At 54.4% G+C, this 21,985-nt stretch overlaps 1 protein-coding gene across 3 annotated transcripts in view; it reads right to left on the bottom strand.

The window, feature by feature from the left end:
- The window catches only part of LRFN5 (leucine rich repeat and fibronectin type III domain containing 5), a 39,038-nt gene extending 17,411 nt beyond the window's left edge, over positions 1 to 21,627 (bottom strand). The window contains exon 1 of one of the 3 annotated variants that reach the window (XM_039552779.1): positions 21,439 to 21,627. The gene's annotated coding sequence lies outside the window, so the exon portion shown is untranslated. The remainder of the gene's footprint in view (positions 1 to 21,438) is intronic. The other 2 variants (XM_039552778.1, XM_039552780.1) reach the window with 2 other exon arrangements.
- Between the last annotated feature and the right edge of the window lie 358 nt (positions 21,628 to 21,985).

Raw genomic sequence — 21,985 nt, 5'->3', positions numbered from 1 at the left:
GCTCCTCCTGCCCGAGCACTCCGGCAGCAGCGCTCCTCCACATGCTGGTGAGCCACATAATGAGGAAATCTGGGACTTTCCTCTTACTGTCAAATGCCCACCGGTGCCCGGCCAGTGCCAGCTGCCAGGGCTGCCCATGTCAGGCATCACCAGTGGGGGTGGGAAGGGCAGCAGCTGCTCCAGGGTACAGCACAGCCGAACTATTCCCTGGCCACATCCTGGTTGTGCCCTTACATCCTCACATAGCAGTGACCAGTGCTCGAGGCCCCACCACCATGAGGCTGCGTGGTGCTGAGCTTCACCTCTGCAGCCTCTTCAAGTCCCTTGGGACACCACTCCTTCCCTCCAGGTGTTGACCACGCCACACAGCTGTGTGTCATGTCCAAAGGTGCTGAGGGGAGCAAGGAGGGTACAGGAGAGTGACTCCAGAAATGGTAACCAGACAGATCCCAGGACACACAGGTGCATATATGACCTCCCACACACCCCAAACTCCCTGGAACTCTCCATCCCTGACACCACCCTAAAGCAGTATGGGGTACCCAGCACTGGCCATTTCTAACTTATTGCTGTTATAAATATGTAATAATGGAAAAATGTGGAAATTGATGCCTCATCCCTGAAAATGTTCAAGGCAAGATTGGGTGGGGCTTGGACCAACCTGTGGAAAGTGGCCTTGCCCATGTCAGGAGGACGGAACAAGATGCACCTTAAGGGTCCCTTCCCAACCAAACCATTCTGGGATTCTATGAGTCTATTAATAAAATTATTCTTAGGGTTTCCTTTGCCAACAAATGCCACCGTTTTTAATGCACCAGCACTCTCGGTCCCCAACAGGCACTGGGAAGAGGGATGGGGGTGAAGGGTGACCCAAGTACTGGCCAGGGCACTGTGGCCAAACCCAATGTGCCCACCAAACACACACAGTTTAACTGGGGGAAATCAGAAGCAGAGGGAACAGCACTGTGAAGGGTGAGATTGTCAGCGTGACACACCAGAGCAAAACGGGGAATTAACCATAAGCAGATCCCCCAGCCTGAACAGTTCATAGGTTTTATCAAGCACCGTAAAAATAACTTATTTCTTCCATGGCCTCGCTTCTGCACAGCCCACCAAATGAAATGAAAAGTAAACTAACAATGATTTACTCCAGATGGACATTTATTATCTGCGTAATAATATCTGGCAATCGTCGCAGAATTAACTGAGGCCAATTCTTTTCTTAGTCACTGTTCTCTTACATAAACGTATAGTAAATTAAACCATCTAAATCCAGGCATTTATTAGGGTTGTCTCTACACTTGCCTGAACATCACTTGAGGACGTGAGTCATAAAACAAGCTGGATTTTAAGTTCTGAAGTTTAATTTAATGTCAAGGAGTACTGGGTACAAACCGTAGATCGCTCTCATGGAAGAACACCTATTTAGTATTTAGGTCTGGCTTGTTAACTGGTAAATCAAACAGATGTGGCCAAATTAGCTACTGAGATGATTTAAGATGTGCCATGTCTACAGCAGCCCTGACACTTCAAAGGCAAACCCAGGGAATCTCAAGGAGATAAAACATTTCCATCACAATAACGGGTGACACGTGCCGGCAGGATACATGTAATAAAGGAAGGACAACAAGAGATGAAATGGAAATTTGTTTTGCAGAAGCCAAGAATAGAACATGATTTATATGCACTTATTTTAATTTATTTCAGGCTGAATGCAATTTATCTAAAGTCATCAAAAATTAATAGGCCATACAGAAAGTAGAAGTAATAAATCCAAACTTGGGGCACACAGCAAGCACATCTCTTTTCAATCGCTATTAGCACTTCACTATCTAATTAATCCACAGTGTTATCTCCTCTGGAAACCCAGGCAATCCTGCTTGGCAGGACTGGCACTGACTGCACGGCCCCTGGCACAGCCCCTGGCATACTGTGAAACCCTAGAGAAGACCGAAGCCAAAGCTGAGACCACCCCAGAGAGGGAGCCCCAGCAGGACCCACTGCCCTGGGACCGGGCACCCCAAAGCTGCTGCTGCTGCCGCTCCAGCCCCAAGTGTCCCACACGGCCGTGCCACAGCCAGAGCACCGTGTGCCCCCAGGAGGGAGCTCCCCAAGGGATGACGTGAGGTGATGCTGCCCAAGCAGGTGAGCCCCCGGCAGAGGCTCTCACCCAACCCGGAGTAAATTCCAAGCACTTCCATCACCACACACAGCTTGTGTCCAGCACCGACAGCACCAAGATGAGGGGCAGTGCAGGGCCAGGGGCAGTGCCAGGCCAGGCCCTGGCCCCAGCCTGGTTTCCATGGGCTGGCAATGCAGCCGGGGCAGGAGGAGCAGCACACGTCCCATCCCAGCACCCTGCCCAGTGGGACTCTGGAGACACAGGAGGAGGCAGGGAGTGGCACCTGCCTCCCCTCAGCTGAAGGTTGTGAAAGAAGTGGGGGTCATGCAGTCCCCAACACAGAGCGAGCACAGAGCAGAACCCACCCTCCCTCCCCCTGCACATTCTGCGGTGTCCGTGCTGAAGGGGCTCCAGACCCCAGCACAGGCGGCCACTGTCCAGGGCTGGCAAGGGGACAGGGCCCTAGGCAGTCCCTCCAGCTGCCACAGGAACTCAGAGCAGAGTCTGACCATAGAGCCAGCCTGGAACAGCTGCTCAACACACATTCACGGAGCTCACTGACCACACAGCTGCAGCAGGAACCCGATGGACCTCAGTCCGTATTTAGATCCAAAGGAAATCAATGGGCATACCAAAAGGAATATTTTCCTTTACCAAAAATGACAGTTTAAGTGAAATACTGGGACTCATATTTTTTAAAACTTCAGATACATCTGTCAGGGTTGGGCAATTTCGCCTAAAAGGGAAACTTTCAATGTGCCATAAGGGAGAAACTATTTTTGCAGTCTTCCCTTTGGCTCAAAATCTGCTGCTGGGATTTTTCAGGAGGCAGCACTCCACACGCTCGAAAAAACTGACGGCTCTAAAATACATATTTATGGTTTCCTGATATAGGGAATAAGAACAGAAGAAAGTAATGATAAGCTGCAGGAAGTGTTACAGAGCTCTGGCAGCAGGACAGACAGCAAACTGGGATCAGTGGCAGAGTCGGGGGAGGACAGGAGTAAAAGAAGGTGGCAATGAACCCCAGGCACTGCCCCAGGGATTCTGGCCAAGGACAGGACAGGCTCAGGCACAGGGCTGCTCAGCTGCAGACACAGGGATGTGCTCAGACACAGGGATGCTCCAGCACAGGGCTGCTTGGATGCAGGGACGTTTGGGCACAAAGATGCTCAGTTGCAGGGGTGCTCAGGTGGGTCTCTCGGGGTCCTCAGCACAGCACAGTGCATCAGCTCTGGCTCATGGGCTGCGATGACCAACAGCCCCTGCCAGCAAGCGGGACCCGGTGCATCACTCCCTCGGGTGAGGCACACTCCATCTCCGCTGGGCTCCAGGCTCAGGGAATTGACCCTCTCACAAAGAGTGAAAAGCACACTTGTGCAGCACAAGATAACAGGCAGCAGAAAGTCCCAATCAGGAAATTACACGTGAGCCTGTGCTGCCGGCTCACCTCGGCTCTCTCCATTACTGCCGCCTGACTGCCAAGAGGCAACAGAGTAATGATGCCAAAGGGCTTAAAGATCTGCTTTGGAGATGATATGAGGCCTCTATGTACAAGGAAATGTGTAAGGAAAGCTGTGTTGGGCAGGATGGAGACAGGAGGATCTCAGAAGCCTGTGAAATGCATAGCCTGGCTCTGGAATGAGGGTTGGTGAGTCAAGATCAGGATGTGGAAACATCAACCTGGCCTCTGGTGTACCCACGCTCAGGGACTGGGACTGGTCACTTGCTGGGTCAGCACCCGTCACCACACCATCACATGGTCACATCCCACAGGCGTCCAGCTGGCACCTCCCAGGCTGGGGACACCAGAGGTTGGTGCAGGTGGCAGAGGTTGTGGGCTGTGGGACTGCCATGGGACCAGTGTCCAGATCAGCATCCATCACACAGCCTCTGATAGCATCAGCCAAACCACTGCCCAGCCATCAAATGTGCCAGGACAGAGTGGGAGAGGGGCTGAGCATGGCCATGTCGTCCCAGCAGCACATCCAGCAGGAGCAGGAAGAACACGAGATCTCACTGCTTTCTATGTCCAGCTCTGCAGGAAGAGCCTGTGGTGGAAACAGGGAGGGATGCGAGTGGGAGAAGAGCAGAGCCAGTGGGAGAGGGACCCAACCCAGGAGGAGCTGATGGCATAATTCCCCCTAGACCAAATCATATTTAATTTTCCTATCAATTTTCATTAGCCTTTTCTCATGTCTCTGGTTCATCCTCAGCATTCCAGGATTTGTTAAAAATAAACCATTACTGTCTCAGGGAGCTCCTTGGTCAATTATTCTAATATTCCTGGGTACCAGTTATCCAGCTCTGCCACTTTTCAACTGGCTTACTTAAACTGCCACTTTTTAACCTTTTTCTTAGCTCCTGTAGCAGTAGAAAACAGCTGCCATGAATTTGCATTTTGCTGCTCCTTTGCAAACAGCAAACAGAAATAATCACAGAAAACTTCTGTATTGCCCCAATGTATTTCCCGCTTTGCCTTGTGAGTTCCAGCCCTGCAACAGGCTTATGTTTGTATCCCAAATGCAGTCCTCCTCCTGCACCTGGTACATGACCCAAGGATATCAAACGTTTTAATTAGAAAACTTCCACCCATCTCAGAAGACAGCTATTTAGGCACAAAAAAGACCCTCAGTTTGCAGAAGCATTTTTGGGGAGTGGAGCAAAGAATTAAACCCCTTGGACACAGGAAGGATTTCTTCATGAAAGGGGTTGTCAGGCACTGAAATGGGCGGCCTGGGGAGGTGGTAGAGTCCCCATGCCTGGAGGTGTCCAAGGAACAACTGAACATGGCACTTGGTGCTCTGGGCTGGGTGACAAGGTGGGGATCAGGCACAGGTTGGACTTGAGGATCTTGGAAAGCTTTTCCAGCCCTGATGATTCTGTGATTCAAGGGTCTTGCAGAAAGGTGGGTCATGAGAGGGTGGTGAGATAGGCAGCTGCAGCAGGAACTCTGGCCCCTCCAGCACCCCTCCAGCACCTCAGCCCAGTGCCGCTAGCTCCCCAGCAGCTGCTTCAGACCCACGGCTTTAAACAAGTCGCCACCAAGCAAGTGCCTCATTATTTCATCTGTTAATTGGCCACTTCTCCATCCCCTGTCACCTCACATTAACAAGCCCTGCTGTCAGGGCCACTCGGGTAGTGCCAACACTGGTGTTTGCTTGTTGTTAAGATGGAAGCTCTGGCTAAAAAGCAGAGCTCAGAGCTGAGTGGAGCTATTCCCATTAATGAACTGCAGCTCCCAAACTTGCACACCATGGATTAGTGGAGAACAGCATCACTGACACCAGGAGAAGCTGAACCACTGTAGATGCTAAAAAGGCTGGCAGATTTATTTTCCCAGCTTTTTACAGCTGTTTGGAAAGTCTCCTTTCTCACACAAGCTAGCTGTAAACAGAAGGTTTTTGTAAACCAAGACTTTATCTCACAGGTGCAAACTTGTTATGCACAGTCTTGTTTTCCACACTGAAGAAAGTATTTTGAAATGGGCATCGTGGCATTCAGCCAATCACTCTGGGAGCTGTAGGGTCAAGCACCCAATAATGTTATACCACTTTGTGAACAATGCTATATAAATGAGTCTGTAATTAATTAAATAATTCCATTTATCCTAGACTTGGACTTCTGTGTCGTTTTTCTCACTGTCCCTGCGGACAACAGCAACAAACCATGACCATTTGTGACCTCACCTACATCTGAATGACAGTTCTGAGAAGTTTGCGAACATGATAACCAGGATGGTGTGAACTGCTCAAGCAAGAGCTGACAGAGTGGCACTGCGTCCTTTCCTCTGCTTCCAAAAGACGGACCAAACATCTTGTAAGACAGGAAAAGTAATATAAGCAAATAAAACAGGTTTCCCTTCAGCTGGACAAGATCAGAACTACTTTATACAGATTTCTGGAAAAAGAAAAGACATCCTTAGCCACTTTCAAAACTTCTAACCCAGGAAATTATTCTGAAAGGTCATTCTCCCCCTCTACATCTCAGTGCATGAAGCAGATACCATCAGATCTTCCACGTGCTATCCCATTAGTCTGCAGGATTTATCTCCTTCTTCTGTGCCAGAAAATTTAATGGGTCTCTTGGTCCTAATGTTCTTAACTCAGTAAAGAGTCTGAGCATTTCAGATAAGAGACATACTTAAGGCTTTGGCAAAGAAATTTAGATTTTAATTGCTACTTCAAAATTTGATCAACCGTGCTGCTATGGCAAGATTTTCACAGAACTCAAGAAACGGATGCCAACAGATGGCCACCCACACCCCAAATCCAGCTGTACAGCTGAGGCTGATCTGCCCCGAGGCCACAGCAATGCCTTGCAAGGGTTGCATGCACACCTGCAACCACTCTGTTCACACCACAATCCAGCTGTGGGCCAGCTGTGCAGGAGCTGCACAGCCAGGCTCTGCCCATTGCGCTACATGCCTGCAGCCGTGCTGTAGGAGTCTTCATTTTGCATTCCAACCGTGGCCTGGAGAAGGCAGAGATCTTGGGAGATCCTGACAATCTTTTCCCACACCAACACACCCAAACCACTTCACCACGGCTCACAGGAGCAGCGCTGCGCTCTGAACCGATTTAAGAGGCAGCTCCTGAGTCCCACCAGGTGTAAGCAGCACTGGCTGGGACTGCACAGAAACCTGCAGTGCCCACTCGGGACAACAGAATCCTTCACTCTCTAGCAAAAGGGAATTCGGCATACGGAGCTCATCCTTGGGCACTGCCAGCTCCAACACACCTCGAGCCTCCTCGAGCCCTCCCAGTTCTGGAGTGGAGCTTGCGGAGTCAGCGCCTTCACCCCTTGTCACGCGGGCTCCCTGTGTGGCACCACCGTGGCGCAGCAGCAGCAGCAGCAGCCCCGCTCCGGAGCCCCCGCTCCCGGCACACAGCACCTCCTCAGAGCTCCCAGCCACGAGGAAATGGAGCCCATGCAGTGCCACACTCGGACAAGCACAGGGCTCTGCCAGCCGTGGCCACGTGCACCTGCACCGGGAGAGCCGGTGGCTCACACAGGGGAGCAGGGGCACAGCGGGGCCCTGCGTGGCTCCTGAGCTGTGCAGCCCCTGGGCCAGCACAGCAGGACTCCAGGAGCTCCAGCATAGACACAGCTCACAGTGGCCACAGCACAGGCACTCTGCTGCATCCCCTCCCTGTGTGAGCCTTCCCCACTCACACGATTTTCAAAGGCAAACGAAGTCCAGGTGGATCCCAAGTGGCATCGCAGCCTGACCCCCCCACTCCGCCCCCACACTTGCTCCCCACAGAGGCCCCTGCTCGGGGTGCCAGAGCTGTGCCAGCAGCCAGGCCAGGGACTGTGATCTGGAGTTCAGGCATGTTTTAAATTTATTTATTTCCCATTGAATGCATTTTGGTATAATTCTCTCTTATCTTAATTAATATCAGGAAAATTACGCTGTTCCCCTCTCACAAGAGGAGGCAGAGCAGCATTGTGCAGGGAAATGCTTGTAGAAACAAAACAAAGAACCTCAAACTCTTACCTCAAGTAAATCAGCATGACTTTACTGCAGCTAATTGAGTTATCTTCAAATTATGCCCAGAAATCAAAGTAGAGAGAGAGAGAAATTTTGCCCTCCACACATTGCCCTCTTTAAAAATGCATCACTGCTCATCTCCTGGCTCCACAGCACAGGAACATGTGTCTGTGTGACATGTCCCTGTCACATCCCACCCACTGACCCCAGCAGGTCTGGCAGGAAGGGACAGAACAGGAGGGAGGGGACAGAAGGGAGAGCTCCAAGCTTCAAAATGCAAAACGGGGTCCCAGGTGCCACGAGCACAGGGAGCAAGACCCAAACACCATTTCCAGTCACTCCAAATCTCCCACAGCCACTCCTGCTGCTCAGACCCTCCTTGGATTTTCACAAGGAGATGAGAGAAAGTGAGAGACAAACACAGAGGTAATGGCGGGTGATCTCACTGCGAGTTTTTTAACTTTTGTTTCACTCTGAATGGATCAAGAATCCATCTTTTTCTTCAAAATTATTCCTGGGGAGCCCAAACACCCCAAGCTGCCGGGGCTCAGCACCACCAGCAGTGTCCACAGCGCTGGTGGCACAAGACAACCATGCACCCATCCCCGCAGGCTCAGGATGCCTGGCTCAGCACTGCACACTCAGGGACCCACAAAGCCCCCTGCCCCAGGCAGGCCATGCCAAAACCTGGCCTAAATATAAGGAAAAGTCATCTAATGTGAAACATTTTGAGAAGAGCACTTTGTATTTCAAAAAACGGCATTTTTTAGCAGGGAAGCTTACCTTGACAATTTTCTGCTTATTTCCTGATACAGAGGCAGCTGCTCCTTGGTTACAGCTCAAGCAGCACCCAGAGGCTTGAGCTAAAATATGGATCCAGTGGCCCCAGGGATGGGGACAGGTGACAGGTTCCAGAGCAGCAGAGGGGACAGGGGGCAGGTCCTGGTACAGTGTGGGGGGACATTGTAGCAGGTCCCAGTGCTCGACAAGTACCACAGCCATTTGCCAACATTTTAACAGTTGTGTTGTTGCTGATTGGTTTTTAAGTTTTTCACTGTTTTTTTAATTCAAGTTTTCTTATACTAAAGAAAGCAACAGAAAAGCAAAGGTATCACGCCCTTCCCGCTGTACTGGAGGTTCTTGAGATACACAAATTCTTTTGCAAGCACTTAATTTCTGCTGCGAAGATCTGATGCCAATTGAATTTCTTTTAATAAGAAAGCCTTTCACTGGACAAAAAAATCTTACTTTAAGGAATCCATACTTTTTTTTTATTCTCAGCTTTGCTATCTAAGCTCTTCCTTGCCTATCTCTTTTGCTGTCTGGTCCTCTTGCTCACTTTTGTAATTAAGAATGAGGTGGGGGAGCTGGAGAAAACTAAATTACTTCAGTGTCCCAGCAAGGGGACAGAGCAGAGCAGAATGATGCCCTGGGCAGCACTTCCAATCCTGCTCACAGGACTGACTCGTTTTTAAGTTCATTCATCAGTCAGCAGCTCCAGCACCACTGATTCTGTGGGCACAGTGACCTTACACACCTCCAATGAACAGGACTTGTGGATCTTTTGAAAGACCACAGAATCCCAGAATGGTTTGAGTTGGGAGGGACCTTGAAGACCATCTAGCTCCATCCCCTGATATGTGCAGAGACACTTTCCATTAGACCAGGTTGCTTGGCGCAAGAGTAAATTTGCAAAAGTAAAGCATCCTGGCATGACACTGCCACTCTCAGAATGACTGTGACCAGAGGAAGCACCTGGAGGCATCACCAGCAGGTCCATGGTTGCCAAAACCCCACCAGGACCACCCAGGAGATGCTGGGAGGAACACAGCCACCAACAGGTTATGTCAGAGGCAGCGCAGGAGAGCTGCCAGGAGTAATGCCCAGGCAAACTCAGACCCTTGTCTCAGGAGAGAAGCCTCTAAGACATGAAATCCCACTCTGAACTGAGGGAGAGGAAGGAGGCCAACATCTTTGACTCCCTGTTCCAGGGGACTGGGATGGTACCAGGCAGAAGAACGGCTCCTCTGCTGGCTCTGGCAGTGAGGGATGACATGGGGACAATGGGTTCCTATCCAGCAGTTCTGTACAGCCCCAGCACAGGACAGCTCACACCACTGGAAAGGGATACGTCAATGCCTCACTCCCTTTCACCCATGTGAATTAGGGAATGTGCTACTTTGCTATGTGCTGTCAGTTAGACTCACACAGAAGAAAACAAACAAAGCCCCAGATCTCCCAGAGCAGGGTCTCGTAAAGAAGGATCTCCTGCAGCAGGATCTCCTCGCTCCCAGGCAGCCTTTCCTTCACATCATCCAAATGAGATCCAACTGTCCTCACTGCATCCTCCCAGTGTAAGAGCTATTTTTACATGCAATTTCCTTACCACACATGGGCATTCCACACATGCACCCACCAGGGCACAGCTGGAATTATACTGAAACAAACTTTTTGCAACGCAAAGTGATCCTGTTTGGAAGCCTGGTGCACCCATAACCAAGGCTGACGAACAGCAACCTGGCCCACACCCATAGCAGAAGGCTCCAGGCATCAGCTCTGTACCCTGTGATAACACTTGGGAATACATGGATATAATGTGACAAAGGGGCCCTGTGTGTGTGACAGAGGCATCGACACCTCTGCAGCACCAATGAGACCGACAAACGGGCGTTCCTTGCGGGATTCACTCCATGCCCAGCACGGGCAGGACAGGGACACACCAGCGCATCGTCCCGACAGCACTGCACCCACCCGGGCACTCTCAGCATACCCCTCCTGCAGGCAGCCCAGCACCACTGCACGCAAGGAAGGCCATGAATGCCTCCTCCTCCCCGTTTGCTGGGAGCCTGCACTATCCATCAGCACGCATCCAGATCCTCCTGAACCTGCTGCTCAGCCCTGCCCTGCCACAGCTCCAGGACACAGGGATCCTCCCCTCCAGGAGCATAGGTCACCACAGACCATGCAGAGAGGAAGCCAACATTCGCAAGGATTTGCATCAGCTTTGAGTCACCAGAGATGTGGGCAGGTTGCTGTTTCCATTACTGTCTTCATGTGCTGGGAATGGACTTCCCTCCGCTGTCTCCTTCCCCTTCATTAACTGCTAATCCGTACCCTCCCAGGTCCAGCCCCTCCAACTACCACGAACTCCTTCATACTCTGTTATCTTGATGTTGGGCACAGGGAGCACGGCAGTGGCTGCTGTTTCTGCATGCCCAGAAGTGCCATACCTGCAATTAAATTCATGGGAAACAGTGTTTGTGCATCGACACGAACTGACGTTCCGAAGGACTGGAACTGCATCCCACAGCCACATGACTCAACTGCGTCAGTGCACAAACCCCCGTAAGGGCTGGAGTGCCACGACCTGGGAGCAGCAGCAGGGCACAGGTAAACAGAAAGTCAGGCACTGCATCGCACCAGGACGGGAACAGGAAACACGTCAGCAGAGCGTATCACTGTGAGCGCGAGCGTGACAAGAGAGCTGCCATGCTGTGACTGAGCATGGAAATCCTGAGCTTTCATTTCTGTCTGCTAAGAAAACCAATTAAAATCTTGTCATTTTGGAAGGATTTGAAGTAGCTGCTCAAGCTTCACCGACAGAAACAGCACCTGAGAGGTTTCACAGTATCACAGATAGGCAGTGGCAGGCGGCAGCCCCAGGAGGACAAGGCTGCTGCAGCAGGCACCACGCTTTAGGCAGCCCATGCTGCCTGTGCCACTGCCCGTGAGGGCAGGAATGGTCTGCTGAGGGCTGGGGCTTCCATTGCCCTGTGGGAGAGGGCAGAGGGGATCAGGATAGCTCACCCTCTGCAGCATCCTCAGCCTCTCTGCCCTGCTGCCAAGATCACCCTCCTGGCCCCTCTACCTGTTACTTTTTGGGCAGGGAAAGAGTTCACTGCCAGGGCCGTACCCTCTGCCCAGCTCAGAGCTCACTAGCTGCCAGCCCCCACCAATCCAGGGTTTCCTCCTGACAAATGGGAATTGCCAGACAAGCAAAATCCTGTGAAGTGTAGCTGAGCAAGTAAATGCTACAAAATAAGAGCAATTTATTCCACAATTTACAAGTCAGTCTGTGGTCCTCAGAGATAATTCTGCTGTCAGGTGCTCATGTTCCTTCAGCACTGCCAGGCTTCACGAGCTGCTTTTGTGCTTCTATTAGCCCACATATGTGCAGATCCCCCTTTTCCACATTATATTTGCATTCAACACATAAAGTTTTGCTTGATCTGTGCTGCAAACTAAGCGCAATTCTGTCGTGAGATTGCATGGAAAACCAGAGCGGGCTTCTGACCAGCATTTATTGTTCAGGATACTGAAACATATTGGTCTTTCTGGAAAGTTCTGGCAGTCTGGAAATACCTTTTGCACCCACTTGGTCCCAGCCACGCACTGGTGTTGTGCTGTCTGAATTGCACTGTCTGTCACCTAGCAGCAAACCACCCCTTACTGAGATTTGAACTTTTAATTTATTCTCCAGATCTGCTGAGCCAGTCCTGTTCTACTCCAGAGTCACTCCTGCAAAGCCTTACGGATGTACAGGGTATTTTACATTTCTGCTTCTCCTGGTGCCCAGCCAGTGCTTTGACCTGATGCCAAGGCACCATGAGTCACCCACAGGCCCCTGAACTCCCCTTTCCAGAGGGAAAAACACCTGCAGCCCTCTGCCTCCCCTGGGCTGTCACATGGCCCAGAGCAGAGGGGTTTCCCTGTGGACAAGACTCTCAGCGCTGAGGATCTCACCAAAGGGAGCAGATGCTTCACCCCCTCCACACCACGGCGCTCCAGCAGCGGTGCCCACACCCAGAGCGCAGTGCTACGGGAACACAGAGCAGCACATGGCAGAGCCTGAGATGGGGACACAGTCACCCACATGGAGGCATGGGGGGCACAGGCTGTGCCCGCAGGCACATCATGCTTTGGACACTATTTGGTGACACAGGGCTTTCTGAGCCACGACAAACAGTAAACGCTCAGCCCAGCCTGAAACCGTCTCATAATAACAAACCATCTCATTTCTACGGAAGAACTTCTTCCCTATGAGAGTGGTGAGGCACTGGCACAGGTTGCCCAGAGAAGCTGTGGCTGCCCCACCCTGGAAATGTTCAAGGCCAGGTTGGACAGGACTTGGAGCAGCCTGGGACAGTGGAAGGTGTCCCTGCCCATGGCAGGAGGTGGAATGAGCTGTAAGGTCCTTTCCAACCCAAATGATTCTGGGATTCTGTGACTCTGTAAAGGAACACGTCAGTAAAAGCCATAAAAAACTCTCACAGTACCATGTCGGTCATGGGGAGCTACAGGAGGGGCAGCTGCTCCCCTCAGCTCCTGCTGCTCCGATCTGGGGGGCAGCTTGAGACCAACCTGACTGGCATCCACATTTGACATCAGCAGGTCAGCCTGTCACTAACTGAATTATACCTGCATTACTTAATAAACAAAGAATACTCTCCACATTACAAGGATGTAATCCTTTAATAGGTTTATGAGCACAGAGTCCAATGGGAAGTGTCACAAATCCATCAGGATGCCCTGAGCACTGTGTTTCTGAGCTGGAGAGATAACGAGTGTCATATGCCAGCAGTCAGCTCTGGGCTGAGCTGGAAAGGGAGCTGAGCCAGCATTCTGCTCTGCTCCACACCACCAGCACACCCAGCACCAGTACTGCCAGCACTGCTCCTGAGGGCTGTGGAGCTGCCTCCACCAGCAGGAGCTGGCAGTCAGACCCTGTCCTTCCAGTCCCCCCAGCCCTGCGGCCCCATCCCTCCCAGGCTGCTGCCCACCCCACTGTGCAGGGTGCAGGGTGACCCCCCCACTGCCCCAGAGGGGCACCCAGGGCCCCTTCCAGGCACAACGTCGTGGGCAGGTGAGCACTGCAGCCCCCCAGTGCCTCCAGCCCCTCGTCCACGCTTGATTCATCAGCCTTGCCAACACAGTCCACCTGACTCCCCAGACACACAGGGAGGGGATGTGGGTCCTCCTCATCCATCATCTCACCGTAGAAATCACCTTCTTCTGCCTCACACAACTTGCTACTGTAGCTGTAAAGCAAAACCGTATCGGTGAAACTCAGCACACTTCAAAAGCCTTGGTACAGGGAAACCACACTCTGCAGGAGGCAGGTGTCCTGCTCCATACCACCTCATGCACACACATGTCAGCTCAGGATCAAGTCTCTGCTGTGCAAAATCCACTTTAGCATCTGAAACACCAACACTGTTGCTCCAGCTTGCACTGCTGGCCACGCTAAGGGCAAGGACGGAACGGGGCACGGACACACACTGGCCACACTGGAGGGCACAGAGCACACAGCACTGCTGGCCACACCGATGGCGTGGAGGGAACAGAGCATGGGGCATGGGAGTGCGGCTGGGACCCCACCTGCTCTACGCTGCTCCTACCACATAGGGACACCTGGATCGCACATGAGTGCTGCTCCCCAGATGCTTGGGTTAGATTTTCTGTGCCTGGCATCACAGGAACACCATGCTGTGCCCTCGGAGTACAAGTGACTTCTCTGATCCCTACGTGGTAACTGTACTGCTGTCCTTCACTCTCCTCCTTTAGCCTTCACCTCTCTTCACATCCCCAGCACCAACCAGGGAAGCATTATTGACCATTGGGGAACTATACGGATATCTGATTTCACTTACACCCAAATTCTAGAAGGCAAGGAGCAAGTCCAGCCTCTCCCCAGCATTCCAAGTCTCACATCCTGCTGGCCACACAATTTCAGTCCTCATTACTGTTCTTTATTTATTGTTATTATAACTTTCCAGATGGAATTTAAGTGCAGTCACACGCTCTGTACATTGATTGGCTTCTTAGAAGAAATGAAGCTTATTCAGCTCAGCCCTTTGTACCTGTTGGCAACACCACAGGAGGCCCTGGCAGAGCCAGTGCGAGCACGGAGGGGCCGCGGTGCCGAACAGAGCTGCTGCGGGCATGCGGCCGAGCGGTGCCGCAGTCACAGGGCATTCACCTGAGCAGCTCGGCTGTTACCCGTTTGGATACACAGCACAAGGCTACCCAGGAACGCTCATTTAAAAACTACTGTCCTAGTCTGTTCCCTCAGAAATTAACACAACCCTCATCTGGCACTAGCAGCAGCTGCAACCATCCATCTTGACCTACTGTGTCTTTTTCCACGGTGTTTATCATGTTTTCCTTCTAGATCAGGGAAGGACAGGGGATTGTTTCAATCCACAGAAGTTGCGTGTTGGCAGAATGCTTCTTAAATAACACAGGTTAGTGTCCAGCTCAGGGCAGGAGTGGGCAATAATGAACACAACAGGAATGCCAGCCCCTGGGGAGGCAACCTCTCATTTCAACCACATCAGAACACTAGACCTCGATGGAGGGGTCCTCGTTGCTTGCCAATGTGGGAATGCAGAGAGGGGAGGTGTATGTGGGACATCTGTGGGGTCAAGCTGCAGATGAGCAGGGGGCTCATCTGCAAGGAACATGGAGTACTAGAAAGGAAGCTGCACCCTCCAGTCACTAAATGCAATCCTTGCCATGGACTTGGGGAACAGGATACATCTGTTTGCAGCAGCCCAACACGCCAGGGCAGCAGGCGACGACCAGCCCACAGAGGAGACCCCATGCAAGTGCTCTGCTGGCTGAGCCTCTGAGGTCACATGTCACCAGGGTGGCTGGTTGCCTCCATGTTCACCCCCAGCCCTGGTCCTCAGTGCAGCACATGGCACCTGAATGTTACCAGACCCACAAATGACATTATGAGGACAGGTCATCACCTGGAGGCATTTGAACACATCTCCAACCCACCACGGGCCATGCCAAGGACCCTTGCACAGTGCCTGCTGGGACACCCTGCCACTGGGCACTGGCAGACACCACTGGAGCCTAGACTGGGGCTTCTGCTGTTATCCTGGTTCTTTACACTGTAGCTGAAAGAGGATCAATTGTCTGTGTCAGCCTGCCCAGGCTCAGCCACGGCATTCAGGGCCATGCTGCTCTCCTGACCAGGGTACTACTGGTGTGCAGAGCCCTCCCTGCACACCTGTGATACAGCAGACTGTCCCCAAAGGCAGCTGCAGCAAAAGCTGAGGGTCAGAAGCAGGAGAACAGCAGTCACTTCTTGGGAACTGCAGTTTGGAGCCTGGTCCCCAAAAGCAGCGTCACTGCAGCTGGGCACCGGCAGAGATGAGACACAAGGCTGACGTGTCAGGAGGAGCCACGAGCACAGCAAACCTGCCCACGGCACAGCGACACCAAACCTGCCCACGGTAACACCAAACCTGCCCACCGCACGCACAGCGCAGCAACACTGGCTCCTCATGGAATCACAGGCGGCAGCAGAAGGCTCCCTGTGAAACGCCACGTACCCGGCAGCACTACTGACTCACAGCTGACAAGGCGACAAATCCCGCTCGCCTTACTCAGACCCGCTCCCACGAGCCCTATCAGGGAGCTTTACATCAAGGGTTTCAAAAGTGCGTTGGAGAAAACAAGAACGACGCAGCTCCCAGAGCCCCAGCAGCACTGCCGACAGCACCTGCCTTCCTGTGCCGGGGCAGAGACTTCACATCCCAGGCAAACTCTTAACTCTGGCTTAAGCACAGCGAACTACCACCTCACCCATGTGCAGCAGAATGTCTTTGCATGACTCCTCAGTGGTGTTAAAGCAATCCCATCCCAATCCCAGGACCAGCAGCAGCAGGGGACTAAGAACATCCTGGGGATTCCTCTCAGTGTGCCTTTCTCCAGTGCGCCTTTTCCTTCTTGTATGTTTTCCTTGTACACCTGCTGTCCCTACAGCTGGTGAGTCCTGCTGCAGGAGTCACAGAGCTGTCACAGCTCTCTGTGGTGGGCTCCTGCTTCTCTATCCCCCATAGCCAACTACAGAGACCAGGAAGTACAAATAATTGGAAATAAACATGGAGGGACTATCAGCTGTCTGGCAATGAAACAATGCTGAGGCAACAAAAACTGAAGAGTTTTATCTATCTCCAATCCAAAAGAATTCCAACATGATCTTGACAGAGAAGCCTAAATAAAAACTTCAAGGGAATAAAGATATTCCACTTTAAAGCAAAGCTACCTAATCATATGCTTTCATGGAAATGTTTTGCCATGAGACAGTTCCTGGGGAGAAGCTTCATCTACAAGAGCAAACTCAAAAACACAGTATTTGGACACGAGCTCTGCAGCATCAGGAACTGGCTCAAGTACTCCGAGGTCCCACTGGCCACGTGCTACACAATTAGAGGCACCCACCAAGGCTCCCATTACCATCTCAGTTAGCCACTTGACAAACCACGTTCTACATTACCCAGCCTGCTCAAAACAAATATGACTTGTAGAGCTATTTATTCCATGAAAACAAAAGCTGCTGCCCAGCTCAGGCAGCAGGCACAGGGTGCCCAGCCTGTGCCTTAGTGGCCGGCGAGCCAGGCGGGATGGGGCACATGGTCAGGGAGCCCCTTGGACACCACAGTCATGCTCAAACACCTAAATAATGGGTCAATTAGGCAATTAAAGCAGCTGCCAGGTAAACCTGTACCCACAGTCATGGGCAGGACACAGCTCCTGGCACCACAACATTTCACCACACTACAGACCTCTTGCTCGTGGAGCCCAGAGCCCCAGCCAAGGGACCTGGGGTGGTCCAGGGGATCAGCACCTGTCTTTGGCTCGAGGGGCTCCGGGCCAGGGCCTCCTCCAAGAGCCCTGTCTGTCTTCTCCTCTCCTCACCTGCTGCCCCATGAATACCAACCCCTTTCCCTTCCTCTGAAGCCTCTTAGCTCTCCAAGAACTGACCCTAAGAGCTGTCACAGAAAACAAAATGATGGCCATCACTATTCCATGTTGGGCTGCAGGCACTCAGCCAGCCATCGCTGCCACCACCAGGCAGGGAGCAAGCCTGTGGATTACTTGGGGATGTAGCTGAGGCCTCCACCCCTCCTCGGGAGCCCCACTAAGACCGACACCAGCTCCAGAGAAATGCAAACAGGGACACAGACCACCCTCACAGCAGGGCTGTGTGGGAACACCCTCGACAGCCTGGATCTGGGCACTGCAAAGGAATTCCATAACCTAAGTTACTTCTTCAAGATTTGTCATTTTGTTCTCAAAATGACATCTCAAACTCCAGAGTACCAGAAGGTGTATCTGACTAATTTGAAGCAAATGTTTCTATTTTGCTGCAAAGTGCATGATTATTTGATACATATTTCTAGAAAGAATGGTTCACTCTTCAGCAACAAAACCTTATACTTTGGATAAGGTTTGGATTTGGTTTTCCAGGCCTGAGCATGTCTCCACTGCTGCTTCTGTTTGACCACATTTCTCTCTGCTACCCAGCCACGCAGACAACAAGCTTTTGTTTCCAAAGCATTTTAGGTAACTACCTCAAGAGCAGTTTTTATTTAAAACAAACACACATACATAAGCCTCTCTTAGCACAAACCTCATCGGATAGTGTCAGCAAGCATGTTTTAGTAGCATGATATTGAAAAGTAATTTTACTACTAGCTAGAAAAGTCTGAAGACTGCAGAGGATATATTTAGATGTGTATAAATAGACAACACTCAGTGATGTCTGGTCCAAGGAGTACAAATCTTCCCTAATGCATGGAATATGCCTGGCCCAAAACGCTTGAGCAGCACTTACACAGCCTTTTCAGTCTGGCTCAGGTTCTGAGCCCGCTAATAGCAGGGCCATTAGAGCAGTGCTCCAGCCCAGCTGCTTGTGCAGGGAATATGCAAAGATTGCTCTATAAAACCGAGCCCGTTACCACATCTGAAAGCACAGGCTGTATCGATTAGCAATGGAAAGCCATTAGCTCTCTAGCCTCTGAACTATCTCCACGTGCCCCAGCAGAGGGACAAGCCCTGCAGGCACCTCAGGATGCTCCAACTTCCCAAGATAGGCACCCTGTACGGCAAGGCCATCCTTCCTGATGCACCTGCCTTCGTGTCCCCTCTAATCTTTCTCAAAAAATTGGGGAAGATCTGTTTTTTCTTGCCATGCTGCTCAGCCACATCTCTTCTCGGGTTCCCCACATTCCCAGCCAGCCCAGATCTTGGGCTGGGCAGACACCTCTCATCCTCCTTCCCCCAGCCCCACTCACACCTTCAACGGCCAACAGGAGCCTCTCCAGACAACAGAGCTGCATGAAAAATTCAAACCAAGCCCCTGAGACACCATCCTGAGCAGTACTGCAGTCAAGCGCAACTTCTCTCGGTCGTAAGCATGACATGAGCGCTCAGCCCACGGGATCTCCCTGGGATAGGACAATCTGGAGCCCACTCCCACATCTGCATGTGTTTGGTGGAATGGGACAATCTCAAGTTCCCTCCTGCAGATGGAAGTGTTTGGTGAGGAGGTGAACTAGTTCAGCTTTAACTTGCACTGGGCACCTGAGATATCCAGGATTTGCTTCCACTGACTGCCCTGCCATGATAAAACCAGGAACTGCTCTTTCTGAAAGCAGAAAGATGAGGTAATATGCCAGGAGATGTATCTTAGAGAGGCTTGTAACTGGAGGCCAAACTGGCGAGCTCTGGTGTGCATTATGATCCAATCTTATGCATTTAAACACATTTATTATGCATTTAAACAAATGCATAATCCCTTGAGTGCAGTATATATTTAGCAACGTGGATTGGGAAGGTGTTGGGCACTGAGAACACTCAGTCTCTGGTACGGCTGCTTGTGCAAAATCAAACCTGACTCCCAGGCCAGCAGTGGAATTGTCAGGCCTGGCACACCTCTGCCTGCCAGGACTGACTGTAGCAATACCACAGAGTCCACGGGCCGGGTCCAAGGTGTGGCCTGTACACAGATCCAGGGTGCCCAGTCAGAGTCCTTGCAGCAGCACACGCAGCCCTGAGCACCCAGGTCCAGCCAGCTAGGATGCAGTCCCACCACAGCAGGACAGACCAGTGCCAGCATACGCAGTCCATTTGGGCAGCACTGCCCCGTGCTCCTGGATACAGCCATGGCCAGGGTCAGTGCTGCCAGAGCCAGCCCAGGCCCCTCCATCTGCAGGTGCACAGCTGGAACCAATTAGGCTTCAAGTCCAGGACAGATTCATTTCGCCTTGCCAGTGTGCTGTCCGGCTGTGCTGGCCTGAGCAGCCCCGCACACCCAGCGCTCACCCGAGGATGCTCAGAAGGAACAAGCCAACACCACGTGTCACACAGGAACATGTGAAATGGAAGTGTGGGTGGGGAGGATCACCAGCACGACAGCATGATGGTCAAGGGCAGGGACTCCCAGCCTGTCCAGTTCCATGGCAGTCAGTCAAAGGCCACACAGGACTGGGCTTGGCTGGGGGCACCTCTGTCCCACCCCTGGATTCCAGGACTGGTGAGGACAGGTTGACCACAGCTACCAACACATCCCTCTGCTCCACACACAAAACGTAATGAGTGCCCCGGAGATGCAGGAGACTGGGAGGGAGGAGGCGAAAGTGCAGGAAGGGAAGAGCTGCTGTCCCAGGATGCGGAGGAACCCCAGAGCCAGTGTTCCCCAGCCTATGCTGGGAAGGACCAGCCCGGGAAGAGGCTTCCCCAGTACACCTGGCCCAGATATGCCCGTTCCCACACCCGCTGCCGGCCGCAGCTGGGCTCCTGGAGCCGGGAGGGCTGTGCGCTCCAACACCCGCTCCTGGAGCCGCGAGGGCTGATGCTCCGACACCAACATGGCTGCGAGGCTCCGCCGGCTCCTCCGCCGCTGCTCTGCCATCTCCCCAACGGGAACCTTCCGGCGGGGAAGGTCCGTCCTGTCCTACATTCGTTCCCCGCACACAGCGGTGTTCGCCACCGACGGGGCGGGGGGACGGAGGAGAGGGGGGCGCAGCCGCATCCCGGGACGCAGGGGACCGCGGCAGCCCCAGGGAGAGAGCCGCGGGGAGAGCGGTGTGTGTGTGGCGGCCAGGGGCGGTGGGACGGGGCGGGAGGACTGGGGAAGGGGGAGCCGCGGGGTTGCCGGGTCCTCTGGCAGAGCCCCGCATCCCCTGAGCCCCCCGCGAGAGCGCCCCGGGATGGCTCCGCGCACGGCGGCGCCTCCGCCCGCCCGGGCAGCGCCGCAGCGCCAGCGGTGCCGGGTAACCGGGCGGCGGCGGCAGCGGCACCGCGCGCGGGGGGGCGGCGGCCGCGGCACGGGCGGCCCCGCAGCATCGCAGCCTGGCAGCATCCCCGGCCCCGCAGCATCCCCAGCCCAGCCCAGCGCGGGAGGCCGCCGGCGCCGTCCCGCGGGCAGCGGCGGCAGCGCGGCCAGGCCCGGCCCGGCCCGGCCCGGCCCGTCCGCGGGGCACCCGCCCGCCGCTCCGCGCTCTCCCCGGTCGCCGCCCTCCCGGGAAGGGCGTCGACCCGGCACCCCCGCCGCGCCGTAGGGTCGTCCTGACCGGGACGTTCGGGACCGGCCGGGCCGCCCCCCGCCCCCCCGCCCCGTCCCCTGGGCCAGTACCGCGGTGCAATGCAGATGTGCCGGGCGCGACTCCCCTCGCGTTATCTGGTGCCTCCGGGGACGGGCGGCGGCCGGAGCGCGTCCCCTGCGGGTGCGGCCGCGGCCGGCCCCGGCGGGCTGCGGGCGCTGGCGGCAGGCGGGCTGCCCGCCGCTCCGCCCCGAGCCGGCGCTCACCCCCGCATCCTACCGCGGGTCCGCGGCGGAGCTGCCCGCGGCCGGGGCGGGCAGGGCGGCCCGGGACGGCCCCACGCGGCGGCTCGGGCGGGTGGCGGCACATGCACACACGCGCGGGCGGGGCGGGAGGCGCGGGACAACCCGCCTGCATTAGCCCGCCCGCATCGCCCCGCACCGGGCAGCCCGCCCTGCTCCGCGCCCGCCGGCGCTGACCTTGTCGTGTACCTGCGCCAGGTTAATCCTCGCCAAAGCGCCGCCCGCTCCGCACCCCGCTGCGGAAATCCTGTGCGCCAGGCGCTGCACTGGACGGACGGACGGACGGACGGACGGACGTGGCCGAGGCGCGGGCAGCCCCCGCCGCCGGGGCCGTCGCCTCCCGGGTGCGGGTTGCCGCTAGCGCGGGGGCGGCCGCCGGCAGGGCCATGTGGCTCCGCGCCGCTCCGCGCCGGGCGCGCTCAGCGGAGCAGCCGCGGCGGCGGGCGCTGCGGCGGGGGCAGAGCGGGGAGCGCGGCGGCCCCGCGCTCGGCCCTCCGCGGCGGCGGCCAGCTGCGCCATCCTCCGCGCCGCCGGCCTCCGCCCGGCCCCGGCCGCGGGGCAGCCGCGCCGCTCGCTGCCGCATGGAGCAGCCGCCGCCTCCCCCGCGCCGCGCCGCGCCGGGGCGGGCTGGAGCAGCCGGGCCCTCCCCGCCCCCGCCGCACGCACGGCTGAGCCGCAGCCGCCCGACCGCCGCCGCGCAGACGTGCGGCCGGGCCGCCCCCGC

This window comes from Corvus cornix, chromosome 5, assembly GCF_000738735.6.
Source record: "Corvus cornix cornix isolate S_Up_H32 chromosome 5, ASM73873v5, whole genome shotgun sequence".
Classification (NCBI taxonomy): Eukaryota; Metazoa; Chordata; class Aves; order Passeriformes; family Corvidae; genus Corvus; species Corvus cornix.
The sequence above is the reverse complement of the archived record's forward strand: the minus strand, read 5'-3'. Positions and strand labels throughout refer to the sequence as shown.